Below are 14,048 nucleotides of genomic sequence, written 5' to 3'. Positions count from 1 at the left end.
GCACAGTAGGGTGTGATGCTTATTTGTCGGGCGCCACTCGAAACGATTAGCTCATTGAAACTTTTTCAAAAGCAGTTCAGATTGTTAATTCTTTTCGTCCTGAAGTCAAATATGTGTTTTTTGCCGTACCAAGTCGCACAATTGTGCTCAACCTTATACGCCTATGAGCCCTACTACCTATTTCTAGGAAAGGAGCATGGGGACAGAGAACTGACATCTGAGCATCTCGATGATTTGTTTGACGAACACAATAAGGTCCACCCAGGCCGCCGTCCACCATAAGTTCGCATTCAGAACAACCCTCCTATACAAATAACTTTATTAAGTCTTTGATCATGTCTACTATGCAGGTCCGCCGTTCTAGTTAGTATAGTATAGTAATATAATATATTGTAATGTATAAGAGATTACATAACAGATACATACATTGACTTTTACATTGCACACCATGAACATATATAAGGTATATTATTCTTGTCAACAATAGTTTATCAAGGAACGTGCACCCATTTATTGCTCTTTATGTAGAGGTCCTTTTCGCAGAGGCCCATCTTGTCTATTCACTTCGTTTCTTGTTTGTGTTGGCATCATTTATAACAGCTGGTACGTGGACATGTAAGAAATACTTGGGCCAACTGATATTCTTGGGATCACAGTTAAATATGTCGTGGTCGCCATTCTCCGTCTTCAGTTGCATTCTCAGCTTTGTAAAGTTCGTGTCGTCAAAGCTTCACACGAAATAACATGTAACATTTAATTAGCATAACCATAATTAATTGAAGTTTGTGGGAACTAAATATTGATTCGAGTATCTGTTTTTTTGATACACTTCTTTAAATATTTACATTCAAACTCAAACTTCAAGAATATATATCTATATCTTACTGTCGATTTGAAGGTCTTAAACCATGCATCCCTATTGCCCTGTTTATTATACTCTGATAAGGCTCCATGCTACTCAAAACTCTATATTTTGGAGTGCACAAATTCAAAAAGAGAATATTTACAGTGGTGTTCTGGGTGTTAGTTATTAATTGCGGTGTTCTAGCTGCTTGTTAGGTAGCCGAATGGCTTGTTGGCTAGTCGGCTACGGGGAATCAGTTCAAATACTCATATACTTATTGGAAATTCAGATTCCAGTATATATTGCAGTTTTACCATCAGAAATTAATTAACTGCCAAACACAAGCAGAAATCTCACCGTCCTTTAAAGAATGCATACGGTGCATACAGCTTGACCAACAACTCCAAGAAATTGTATCTTTGATTGAGCTCTTTGTAATATTTTGAAAACAACCCACAGAATAACATACTCATGGCATGCAACATCTGTTATATAAAGATAAAGATGATAAATTTCTCCGAATAATTTTATCTTATGAACACGATATATGCATATGCATAAGAAACATTACTTACCTCCAGAGGTACCTTGTACACCAAGAACATGCATACACGAAAGGATGCAAGTTCCTTGAACAGGTAGGGTCTTTTGTTTTTTAAGGGCTTCCCATTCTCTAGCACACGAGGATTATCGTTGAAGTAGTCCTCACATGCATCCTCCAGAACAAGACCAGTCAATGGATTCCGAAGTGATGAGCTTACGTGGTAAATAACTTGCTGTTTTATCGTTCCAGTGAACAACCATGGCCAGCAGTGTTGCATTTACTACCATGTCTGCCGGTATCTATACAAGTCAAATTTAATCATTCATGTGCTTCACCTGTAGATTCTAGCTAGCCATAGTATAGTTTGCCTACTTATACCATTGGTGGTTATTAAGTTATTAGCTTAGTACGTACTCACCACATCAATTATGTCATCACGGTTGCCAATAAAACATGGCAATGCTTGTTCATTGTAGGCGACAATAAGAGCATCAATTGTCCTAGAAAAAAATGTATCAGTTTTGCTAGCTTTCCACTGTTAGTTGGATGTAGTCTTTATCATACCTTGCTCCTTCGATCCATCCAGGGAATGGGTCTTTGCAAGTGCTTGTTACCATGGTAGGTCGGACGATGACAACAGGAAGGTCTCCCCTTTCCTGGCCGATTAATGTCTCCCCGATTGCCTTAGTGAATGCATACACGTTTGGCCATCCAAAATGGCAAGCTCTTCCAGAATTAATCAGGAGTTCAGTTAGTATCAAAAGCGAGGTGTCATGCGTTACCAAATATACATGAGTCATGGATACAGCATAGGTGTATGTGGTGCTACAAATCTTTAACCACCCTTCGTTGTGTTTCTTATTTGAAAATGCTATTTTACTGATATAAATCTTCAATGATTGTATTACGCAGTATATGTCATGAGTATCTCCTTGGTCTGTCTACCCTTTGTTCCAATGGGCATTCGCGGACTTCATCTAAGTGCATGCCCTTCATAGCTATAGACGTGTGTCAAAATAACTGGTATGCGAGATATAGTTAACCGAGGTAAATCTATATATCTACTACTCCCTACGTCCGGAAATACTTGTCGTAGAAATGGATAAAAGTGGATGTATAAAAAACTAAAATACGTCTACATACATCCATTTCTTTGACAAGTATTTCCGGACGGAGGGAGTATATAATTAAAACAGAATACAAATAAGATATTATGTTCTTCCACATAAGATAAATAATATACATCCTTGATCTGTAATACTTACGGCTGAGATTTAAAGATATTATCTTACATGCCTAAAGTTATGTATGTTAATCTGAAACGTGCAGGGTGCATGATTAAAGAAACCTCATCCAACTTTCACGTGATCTTTTTTTAGGGGTACCTGAAATCGCTACAGTCATTCAAGACGCTGCAGTTAGGCGTGCTGCTTAAGTTTTCAGTACTATAGCGTCACGAGTTGGATGACTGTAGCGTCACGAGTTTTCACGCTATAGTACTATACTCGTGACGGCTGGAAAAAAGTTTGCTCATCAGAAAACAAAATCATGAATTTGAAAATGTTTGTAAATAAAAAATTAATGAATATTGAAATTGTAGACGAATTTCGAGAAATCAATAATTTTGGAAAAATATTCATGAATTTGAAGAAGGTTAACGAACTTGGGAAAAAGTTCATGAATTTTCACAGTGTTCATGGATTTTAAATTCTTCACCAGTTTTAAAAAGCTCATGGCTTTGAATTTTTTTCTTCAAAACTGAAACAATTTCATATTTAATTTTTTTTATGAAATGTGTGAAACTACACGAAAATTAAAAAAATGTCTTTAATTGGAGAGAAGTTCAGGAAATTGTTTTTTTGATGAATTTAAGAAAAGTTCAAGACTTGAAAACATTCGTAGCTTGAAAATATTTCGCAAAAATGACAACAAGTTCAATATTTTTTAAGAAGTTCACAAGATTTTAAATAAGTGTAATTTGGAAAAAGGTTCAAGTATGTTAAATTTTTTTCACAAAATTGAGGAAACTTTCAAATTTGAAAAAAGATCTTGAATTTCTTAAAAGTTCATGATTTTGATAAAAAGAAAAAATGAGATAAGTAGAAAGAACGAAAAAGAAAAACTAAACAGCAAAAAGTAGTTGTAAAAGGAAAAAAGAATAGAAGAAAAGAATAGAAACCCGGAAAAATCTTTGCTGAGGTAAATAAATGGGAAAAGCCGCTCACAAAAATCAGCATAAAAGGTTCCCGGAATTAGGCGCTTAAAAGCCTACGTGGGTTGGCCGATTATGATATGCAATGTTCGGGATGCGTGTGCGCTGAGTAACAGAAATGCCTATAAGTAGCGCATAAGGGCACAAAATTATAGTAATCCCCGTCTCTTAATGAAACCCAATAACTAAAGCATAAGGCGCCATTTTTTCATTAAACACATGGTCTAATGTGATGAAAAAAATATTATCGTATGGATAAACCTATAATTTAGAGGACAAATATAGCATTAGGAACGAAAATATTATCGACCATTGGTAATATGTGATCGATATGAGCTAGAGTGTCATTAAAATGATGTAACATGATGTCTTACCAGCAAATATAAGAAGTGGAATACAAATCATGTTAAGTATGTGATAATCTCCTTCATATGCCAAAGAATACCACTTGGTGAAAACACCATACACAGACACAATCATAAAATATACAAGTCGTGTCGAGACTTATAGAGATGTAATCATTTAGAAAATTTCGATGGGCATGCCCCGATAAAAACACTGTGTTAGATGTGTGGGCCATAACACATATTTGAAATGACGACTTTACTATGAAGGAATATTTTAAATGTAATATTGCACTGGTGATGAGCCTGGTGAGGAATGGAAGATACGTCTAGATTATATTCTTTGTTGTGAATTCCCTAGAAGGTAATCAGGAAGTATTGTAATAACGTGGTTTTATTATCTTATCACCAATAAAAGTTTGTTAAGAGAAAATGCCAAATGGGTTGGTCACCCTGCTAGTTGGTTTTATTATCTTATCGCCCATAAATCAAAGTCCTTATCTATAAAATAATAATGACAAAATCTAAGCACTAGACACTGTGTCAAAATCTGTAACAACAACTATGGCGATACTTAACAAATTTGCCCGTACAAATGGGTTGGTCACCCTGCTAGTTGGTTGTTATAGTAGAAACATTATAAAGCTATTTAATGTGTTCATTAATTCTTTCCATATGGTTAACCTAGAAAATGGGTTCCCCTATTTATAGTGCGTTTGTGACAGCGTACGTGGTTATACAATGAATTAAGTATAGAAGACCAAATTAGATCATTTATGTTACATCACTGTTAGCCTACAACTTTTTTTTCAGTAAAATAACCAAAACCATGCAGTTAAAAAAAATCTAAGCACGGTTTAATTGAAAAATATAATTGAATCCCCTTTGGTCAAGCGAGTAAAGTTCTTTTAAGTTTCTAGTATAAAACTACAACCATCAACTAACTTGATATAAATGTCACTTACAAACAAATTATTGACCAAACTTAAATTTGCTAGGTCTTGAAAGTACCAAGAGTTATAACTAGTGTGGCTTAATTAGTATATTTGGCATTGGGAGTGAAACTACAGTAAATAAGGGGAACCAAATGTACTAAAAGTTCCACACAATATTTTTTAGATGTCAATAAAAGTTTTTTAAGAGAAAATGCCAAATGTATGTCTCTCTTACATCAAACTGTTTGTGAAATTTATTTTTTATTCTAGTTTCTTTTGTTGTATAATGTTTTTATAGTCCAAACAAGATGCAGATCTTCAGAACTTAGGTCTTGGTGCACCCGCTTAAACATTTTAATTTTAAAAAACAAACAATTTAAACTTTTTTAGCGAATATGTCAAGTGGTCTACTGATGTATGAAGTGTGAGGAAGAAATGATTTGCTTTCTGGGTGAAGAGACAAAATTGCAACTTGAAAAAAGTGCAGTACAAATTTTTATATGGGATCAACTTTTTTTTTGCCCAGAAGACCCAGGAACTCCTTCCTGAGTGAACTTTACACATGAGTAAACGTACAACACTAGACCATGTTCGTTACGATAAAGTTTCAGAACTATGTGACTATTCAAAAAAAGAAAATCATTGTGGGTTCGCGTAGACATAGATTCCATCAGGAATTTTCCATCAAGCTGAATTTCATTCATACTCATTTGGTTAGTAATTATTTTTATGTAAAGGTATTAAAATATGGATAAGACATCCAAATAAATGGCTATTCTTTTCCGAGAGATACAAATTTTACAAGATTTTGTGTAAATAGGTAAAAACTAACAAGTACACCCTGAATTCTATGATAGTGCGTAAGGATTATTTTTTAGAAGGCAAATAGTGTAAACTTTCCCATGCAAAAAACAAATAGTGTAAACTTGACCAAATAAATCTAAAATTATCAACATCTACAATACCAAATTTATATAGAATACAATATAATTCCTGAAATATCAAATTAATGATATTTTTTTGGTTTCATAAATATAGTTATTTTCTCTATAAACTCAGTTAAACTTTATGTAGAATGAGTTTTAGAAAATCTATATGCATTATATTATGAAACGGGGTGTGTGTTCTTTTCTTCTTAGAATAGACACCCAATGGCCCATAACATAACCAAATTCGATATACCTCTCTAAGCCAAGTTTTTTCATGACGGACTTCTCCAGTGGTGCTGCGCTGTCAGTCTTCTTAACAACTGTTAGTTCATACTGCAACTCAGCGTCAACGTCCAAGAAGAGACCTTCCCTTAGAGTTTCACCACTTTGAAGTGCCTTTTCCAGCAATAGCCTATCTTGGGTACCGGCAACATAAGCTGATGAAGGAGAAGTAGAAATCTCTTCATTTGTACTTGACAAGGCATGTACTATATATGTACTGCTACATGTTCCATTTTATGACAGGGTTGATCAGATAAAGTACATTTCGTATACACCACGTAATTACCTGTGGAAACATGAAGAAATGACTTCATATTGAGACACTTCTGGGCAAATTGGCATGCATTTCTTGCTCCCAAGGCATTACATGCCAAAGCAACATCGTGCCTATGCATGCAGCAAAGTTAGAGGCAGCAAGTAAAAAAAAGGTCCAAAATATAATTGTTTCAGGCAGATCCTTCTCTGCACGAGAAATAGTACATGTGTTGTCCAGTGACTTTCATAAGGATAACACATGCACATGTAAATATGGTGAGCAATACAGAGGTATAGGTGGCTAGAGAGCAATAATTACGTGGAATGAGCCAAACGTCTAGCTTAAATCCATACAACGAGACTTTCTCGCATCATAAATTTTTCATGTTCAATAGGTCCGTGTAGATGCCAAATCGGGAGAATTCAGTTGCTATAGATAATAGGTTATATCTAGGTCTAGGATATAGATATCATTTTGGCATTATATCGACCGAGAAAAAATAATAGCATTATTGGCGAGAGGGGACCCTATTGATATAGATAACAGTAAGGACGTGTGGAACAATAGAGTGTTGATCGAGTCATCGCCATTGATGGTAGGATCAAGTGTACGTTTATGTAGGGTTTCCCTCCAAGCACCCTGCATTATATCATTGTGGAGCTTCATATCGAGGCTTACGAGTTGCGCCAGGTGATTTCCTTCTACTTCTTTAAACTGTTATTCGTGGTGGACTACTTACTCTGCAAGTGTATCTTGCACGTAGTTTTAAATAGCATGCTATGGCATTCTTTGTTTGGCCTTAAATTGGTGCCATGGCACGCTAAATGATGCTAAATTGTACATGACATGTTTAGCCCGAGGTCCTTCCAAATGTTACCAGCGCAATAGCATGCTATTTACAACTATTATCTTGCGGCAACTTCTTGAAGAAATCTGAGATGGTGCCATATCAGGTGGTGACTAGAATTTCTTCCCCTTCTCTCTTTGTTGGCAGGCTCAACGAAGGGAGAGGAAGGGGGTTTGCACCAAGTTTGGCCCTAACCTTCTCCGATCTTGCATTTCTGGCTAAGGTGCTCCTTCTGCTTCCAGTTGCAAAACAACAACCTCCACTTGGAGTTGTGTACCATATCCAACCAGTTTCTTGGTCAGATAGATGACTTTGGTGCGCCATTGCGAGACGTAGATTTCATCATTGGCTTGCACCTAACACCGATCCCTTTTTCTCTTCGCATGAACCTCCAGGAAGGGATACCCTCTTCTCCTAGATGTCGTGATGTTTGTCGGAGACATTGGCCATGGAGGGTCTAACGAAGTCGGGATTTCCTTTTGGACAAGACTGCGGTCTAAGCATTCCCACTAGGGTCATGTTTGCATATTTAAAGTTTGTAGTTTCCATGTTTTAGGTCCTTCATCATGTTGTGGTGTAATACCAACCACCATGAGTCATATTAACTTGTTACACATGGAACTAGTCTATTTTCTCCTTCTGACAAAAAAGGTCAGAAATAAAATGTATCGAAAAATATCCACAAACTTTAAAGGCGTGTGGACCAAATGGATGGTTTGAACTAAAGAACATTTTTATTTTGCAAATTAATTTTTTTTACGAGCAAGGCATGAGCTTAGACGATTTCATTAGAAGAAGAAAAAATAAAAAATCGACTGGTTTATTAGGAAAACTAGGCCATGAATTGAAAAAACACCAAAGCCAAGACAAACAGAACGCCACCACCTAAGATGACCTTGACCCGAAGCGATTGTAAGCAAGATCTCCAGAGGCGTCTTCAAAAGAGCACTGCTACATGCACGACATGTACCACATGAAATATAGACGACACACCATATCCACCGTTCAAAGCACAAGTCTAAACATCACCAGCCTGTTAGATTAGCCATCGCCTAAGTGTCGTCCAGCAAAGTGTCGTGTGTGGAGTGTTTTCGTCTTCAAAAAGGAAAAACGATGCCCAAGGACGCCGTGATCACACCGGGCATTGGCCCCATCAATCAATAAGCTTTTGTCCGGACCCACGCACAACCGCCCCACCTAATATTGGGAAAGGTCCGGTCTAGCCAACATACCTCCAACGCTAATCCTCTTCGACCGACCACATCCTAGTGTGAAGAAGTAATCTCCAACAATGCCACCGAAAAAAGGAGGACACCCATGGACGCTAACTTAACGAGCAACAACCCCCGTTGAAGAACAAGGCTTGCGCCCAAAGCCTGACTCACCGATTTGACTCTCGGGAGGAGCCAGGCCGCTGTGAACATCAACAGTGGCGATGCAAACAAAAGGGAGAAAAAGCACGCCTCGGCCTCCATGACACCCTGAAGGGCTACATGCACCCGTGCCGGCACCACCGTCATCACTAGTACGAGGCTCTGGAAACAATACCACATCAACCACCAACCAGCGAAACACGTCCACGTCACCGGCGAGGCCAACCACACCGCCAACGAATGCTTCAGTCCGCGGCGCTCACAGCTGCAGCGAAAGTACGCCGACGACGCTCAGCAGCAGCACCAATGCGCTGCCACAGCGTTGGATCCGGGGCAGCTGCGTCTTGACGGAGCTCCATGCCGACCACCACGCACCAGCAACACTGCGCTTCCACAACGCCACATCCTGGCTGGCTGCCTCCTGACAGAGCTCCAGGCCCAGATCAGGCCCGCACACCCCCACGCCGCTAGCTGACCCGGGGACGTTGCATCACGGCGCTACAGCGTCGCCTAACCGGAGCAAGGAGCAAGCCAACACATGGAAGCCACATGTGTACCAGATCTGGCCAGGCATTTCGGAAACACGTCAGGCCACCCATCCCACACCAGATCGACCGGAGTAGGACAGCGATGAGGTAGCGACGACGCCACCGGAGTTCGCCCGCCGCTGCTTGGCGCCGCCACCGCGGGAACAACACACCCACCCAAGGCGGCCTGGCCCTGTCCCCAGCCGGTCGCGCCCCCTCCCCCACCATCCTCGGCCGCGCCCCCTCCTCACGCGCCTCCCCTCCTCTGCCCCCGACCCTGTCTCCTTCCGGTGGTTCTCGGGCTACCCTCCCAGCTGCTGCTCGACCTGCTAGTTGGCGGCGAAAGCCGGTTGCGGGGCGTTCGGGACCTGCTCTCTCGTGCAGGCGGCCCCCTCGTCTCCGGCGGCCCTCCCCCTCCCCATGCCACGGTGGTGGCTCTCGCGTGGTGGCAGCGAGGTGTACGCGGTTGGGCTGACTCGGGGCCCTTCGCGGCGGGTCTTTGCTGGTGTTGTTCCGGCCCCGGCGGCTGCAGGCCCGCGTCTCTCCGGTGCCCTTTGCCGCCGGCGGCTGGGTAGCTGCGCCCCTTCCAGCTTACCTAGCCCGCCGAAATCTCGACGGTCAAGGCCACGGCAGCTCGGCCTGCGTGTTTCCAGCCCTTGCTCGCCGGCGTCGCTGAAACCGTCGTGGCAAGACCCCCGCTTGGTTCGCCTCGTCGCCCGCCCTACCATGTACGCCTCAAAGCCCCCTCCTTTTGCCATCTCCGGTGCTCCTGGGTGCGGTGGTGGTGCCAACCTCCTACGGCAGGTGCAGCCCGACCAACCCCCCCACGACTTGGTGACTCCAATCAGCGTTGGCTCCCCCATCTACGATTTCGGATTCGGCGGCTATGGGATTGCTCAGCTTCAGGCCAGGGAGAGTTCCCTGCTCGGCTCGCCGGTGCTGGCAGCGACGGCGCCCGCGGGTGTCTTTTTCCTCCATGGAGGCGCTGCCAAGGCCTTCTTCAGCTGCGCCCCTCTTCGAGCTCAGGGGAAACCCTAGGTCCGGGTCTCCCGGACCGGATAGTGACGGAGCCTCGGTGTCGTTCTCCTTCTTGAAGGCACTATCTTGCTTGCTCGCGGTGTCCCTGGTCTTGGCTCGGATGATGTCGGAGTTCTCGTGGGTTTGGTAGTGCCGCTCTTGGCTCGGGTTTGGTTGGTTTAGCTGTGATGTTTTTTTGTGTGTGTTTGGGCCGAGCATCCCTTGTCTCTCTGCTCCGGACACCATGTTCACGCCTGCATGCGTTTGTGTCATGTGTTGTACCCCTTGTACTCATTCTTCTTCTTCTATCAATGGAATAATACGCAAGCTTTGCGTATTCGCGAAAAAAAACCGATGGATGTGTTCATTTTTGTCTTTTCTTCTTCATACTCTTAGCAATTTGCAAATGTGAAAAATAGGGGCACACTGGCAATTTCAACCATCACGTTAATCCGTTTGCCATGTGCTAAGAGGCCTCCAAATGGTGAAGTACTCCCTTCATTCACAAACATAAATTGTCCTCACTCGTTTTTCTGAGTCGGATGTATATGAACACATTTTAGTGTATTTGTTGACTCATTTCAGCCTGTATGTACTCCACATTGAAATAATCAAAACATCTTATATTTGTAAACAGAGAGAGTACTAATATATGTACAAACGTTTAGAGAGGAGTTTTGCTATGCTCAGGGATGCCTACACACAACTCACTATAGACATTTACGTTGTATTCTGAAAACAATTTGACACATTGTGGTACTAGGATTCTGTCATCTGTTGATTTTCATGTTGAAATATATGGTCATTTGATACAAACAAAAAGGAAAACTCTGTTTTTTTTATTAAATTCCAATATATTTGCATCGCTTGCTCTTTTGTATGAGGTCTTCTATCTTTTTTTCCTCCTGATTATATGGTGAGATTGTTAATGTTGTACTATACTTTTCATTTTCTAGCAATAATTAATTCAACTAAACATGCTCAAAGTGAGCGGGTGTACCTACACATAAGCTCAACAACCACTTTCCAAAAATTTATTGTAAAAAAGTTTTGAGAAAAAATAAGTTTATCTTAATTGTAAAGATCAAAAACCCCACAAATCCAATAATATTGTTCTCATAAGAAATAACAAAGATAACTTTGTGCTTTAGGTTGTCATGTTTTCATGATATACTCTGTAGTACCTTGTTGGCCGATTTGTATGCTAACACAACGCACAACTAACCTTCCATAAAAGCTAGTGGTTGCAGCCACATTGAGAATAACATCAATCTCCTCCGACAGGGCATCCACTCTTGCGCTGTCCAGCCCTAAGTGGGTATCCATGATGTCTCCGGCGAGAGGTACTACCTTTTCTTTGATGAAGTTTTGGAAGCCAGTAATCCCGTATTTTTCTCGTAGAAGATTGAAGGGATCCTTTCCAATCACCTTTATCACAGAAGTGGAACAGGACACGGCAATATTATGGAAGACAGTTTGGCATTTCTCAGGATCTTAATCGTATGTTGACATGAGTTAATCCAATTGTTTACCTCGGATAAGACACGCTGCTCGGCAGACATAGCATCCGGCGCGCGGACCAGCAGGTACAGCTTCTTCACAGCCGGCTGGACCCGCAGTATCTTCTCCACGAGCACTGTATGTAAGATACGAGGAAAAGCTATAATTAGGGATCAAATAGTTCAAGACTGATGCGCATGCATGCATGATACAGGTAGTTGTCGTACATACATTTACCGAGGTGCCCTGTTGAGCCGGTGATGAGGATGCACTTATCTCTGAAACACTCGGCCACAGCGCTGGACTCCATTTCCGCAAAGATGAACTTGTCTACTTGCTCGTGAGGAAAACTGATTGAACGAGGTACGCTTTGTAGCTTATTTATAGAGCGAAAGTATTATATGTACCTTTTGTCCGACCATGGTACTACAAGGATACAGCGGTGCTGCCTTAGCTTATTTAGCGCGCAACTGTGCATTAATTAAGACAGCTACACACTATGATTAGTGCTACTTTTTGGGTAAAGCCATAACGTTATTGAATAAATATTTAATCGCTACCCTGAAAATAATTAATAACTAACTAGCAGGATGACCAGCGGATACGTTAACAACATATTTTTTTTTTAACCGGGCTTTACCCCTTTCCATTACTAAGAACGGAAATACAACCAGTTCAAGATGACAGGAGGAGGGAAAGAGAGTAGAGCGAGTTCAAGCATTACTAGGAAACCCACCACATCCGCCCGACATCGAAACGGATGCCATGGGGCGAAACCTGGTAACACCAATAGCATGTCTATTACAGCCACACAAAAGAACGATAGAACAGTCGCAAACCACACATCAGATCGCCCGAACTAGCAGAGACTTTGCAAAAGTATCAGATGGCGCGAATTAACAGATAGTGTCTGTTACCGTTCATCACGGGACATATATGTTGCTCGAATTAACAACATATATGTTTATATCTACGCATAAAGAAAAACAACAGATAGTGTCTAGACACCGTTCATCACGGGACCAATCATGGTGAATGCCGTTCCCACCGTCTGATCTTGGCGCAAATCAGGTGGCAGCTCAGCTCTCTGGTGTCGTTCGCTATCCAAGCTCTCATGCCAAATGGTCCCTTTCCTATTTCTTCAAAAAAGGCATGCCTGTGAGCGCCATCAAATTATATCTTGGGTTGAAGCGGGGTTTGTGAGAACTTGAGCAAAAAACTTTTATGTGTTTGACTTAAATTATTTTAGTCTTTCCTTTAGAAAACAAAAAAATCCTAATTTTTTCATTTCTTTGAAAGAAAAATCCCTATTTTTTAGAGAGGTTTTTTTTCTTTCTAAACTTTCCATGTGCATTTTTTACTATAGGTAGCATTGCAATTTCTTTTTCTTCTATACCATGACAAAATTTTGTCTTCCAAAACATGGCATTTTTACTTTCTCACGTGGGTTTTTAATAATTAATACCATGTCATTTTTATTAATAGGATGATGTCAGTTTGATTGTTAAGAACATGGCATTTTAATAGTCAATAACATGGCATTTTTATTTTAAAGAGGATGGCATTTTTGTTTTAAAGATGATAGCAATTTACTATTAAGAGCATGACATTTTTATTATAAATCCAATGACACATAACACATATTTGATTAGTCAATTCTATCATCTAGAAGAACGCATACGCATAGATAACCATTTTACATGTACCCGTCCATAGAGGGAGTACTTATTAGTTAATATAAACTAGGTTATCATTTTACATAGAATTTCCAATGATAAACCCACTTTGTGTGGGATATCCAAATTGATACCGCCATGGTCACTCACATAATATTCATAATTATCACATTTCTTTAGTTCTTCTATTATTTTATGATAGGGAACAATTGGTTCTCATTTATTTTTCATTCTTCCAACATGCATGAGGGTGTGATTAGGTTATTTTCTACGCAGGTTTCCAGGTGTTATATAGATATTTTGGTATGTATATCTTAGAATAATATATTTCAAAAGTATACAATAAATCTGCTAAATCTTTATAAATTATCACTTTGCTGGAAGACATGGTTTCCAGAAATACGTCTGTGACAGGTAAATAATATTTTTGTATACATATATAAACAAATAAAATCTATGTATCTAAATATTTTAGAAGATATTAGTTTATAGTGCAATATCACTGTGTAAATTTTGAACTATAGTATAGCAACTATTTCTGACATAAACATATGGAACTACTTTGGAGTACCGTCTTAGAATAAACCCTGGTACCTACAAAATAAACACACCGAATTGATGTATCACAAAACATAAGAAAATATCATGCTAAACATATCAGATTAAAACTTGGAAAATAAAAAATATATGCCTCACATTCTATTTTTTAACAAAAATAAAAATGGAGGAATAAACATGCTATTGATTCCAATGCGGCCACTT

At 40.1% G+C, this 14,048-nt stretch overlaps 1 pseudogene; it reads right to left on the bottom strand.

Annotated features, from left to right (window-relative positions):
- Positions 1-343: 343 nt before the first annotated feature.
- On the bottom strand, positions 344-11,944 carry LOC119314963 (annotated as a pseudogene).
- Positions 11,945-14,048: the final 2,104 nt, after the last annotated feature.

Source organism: Triticum dicoccoides, chromosome 1B, assembly GCF_002162155.2.
Source record: "Triticum dicoccoides isolate Atlit2015 ecotype Zavitan chromosome 1B, WEW_v2.0, whole genome shotgun sequence".
NCBI lineage: Eukaryota > Viridiplantae > Streptophyta > Magnoliopsida > Poales > Poaceae > Triticum > Triticum dicoccoides.
This window is presented reverse-complemented; position numbering and strand designations above follow the sequence as displayed.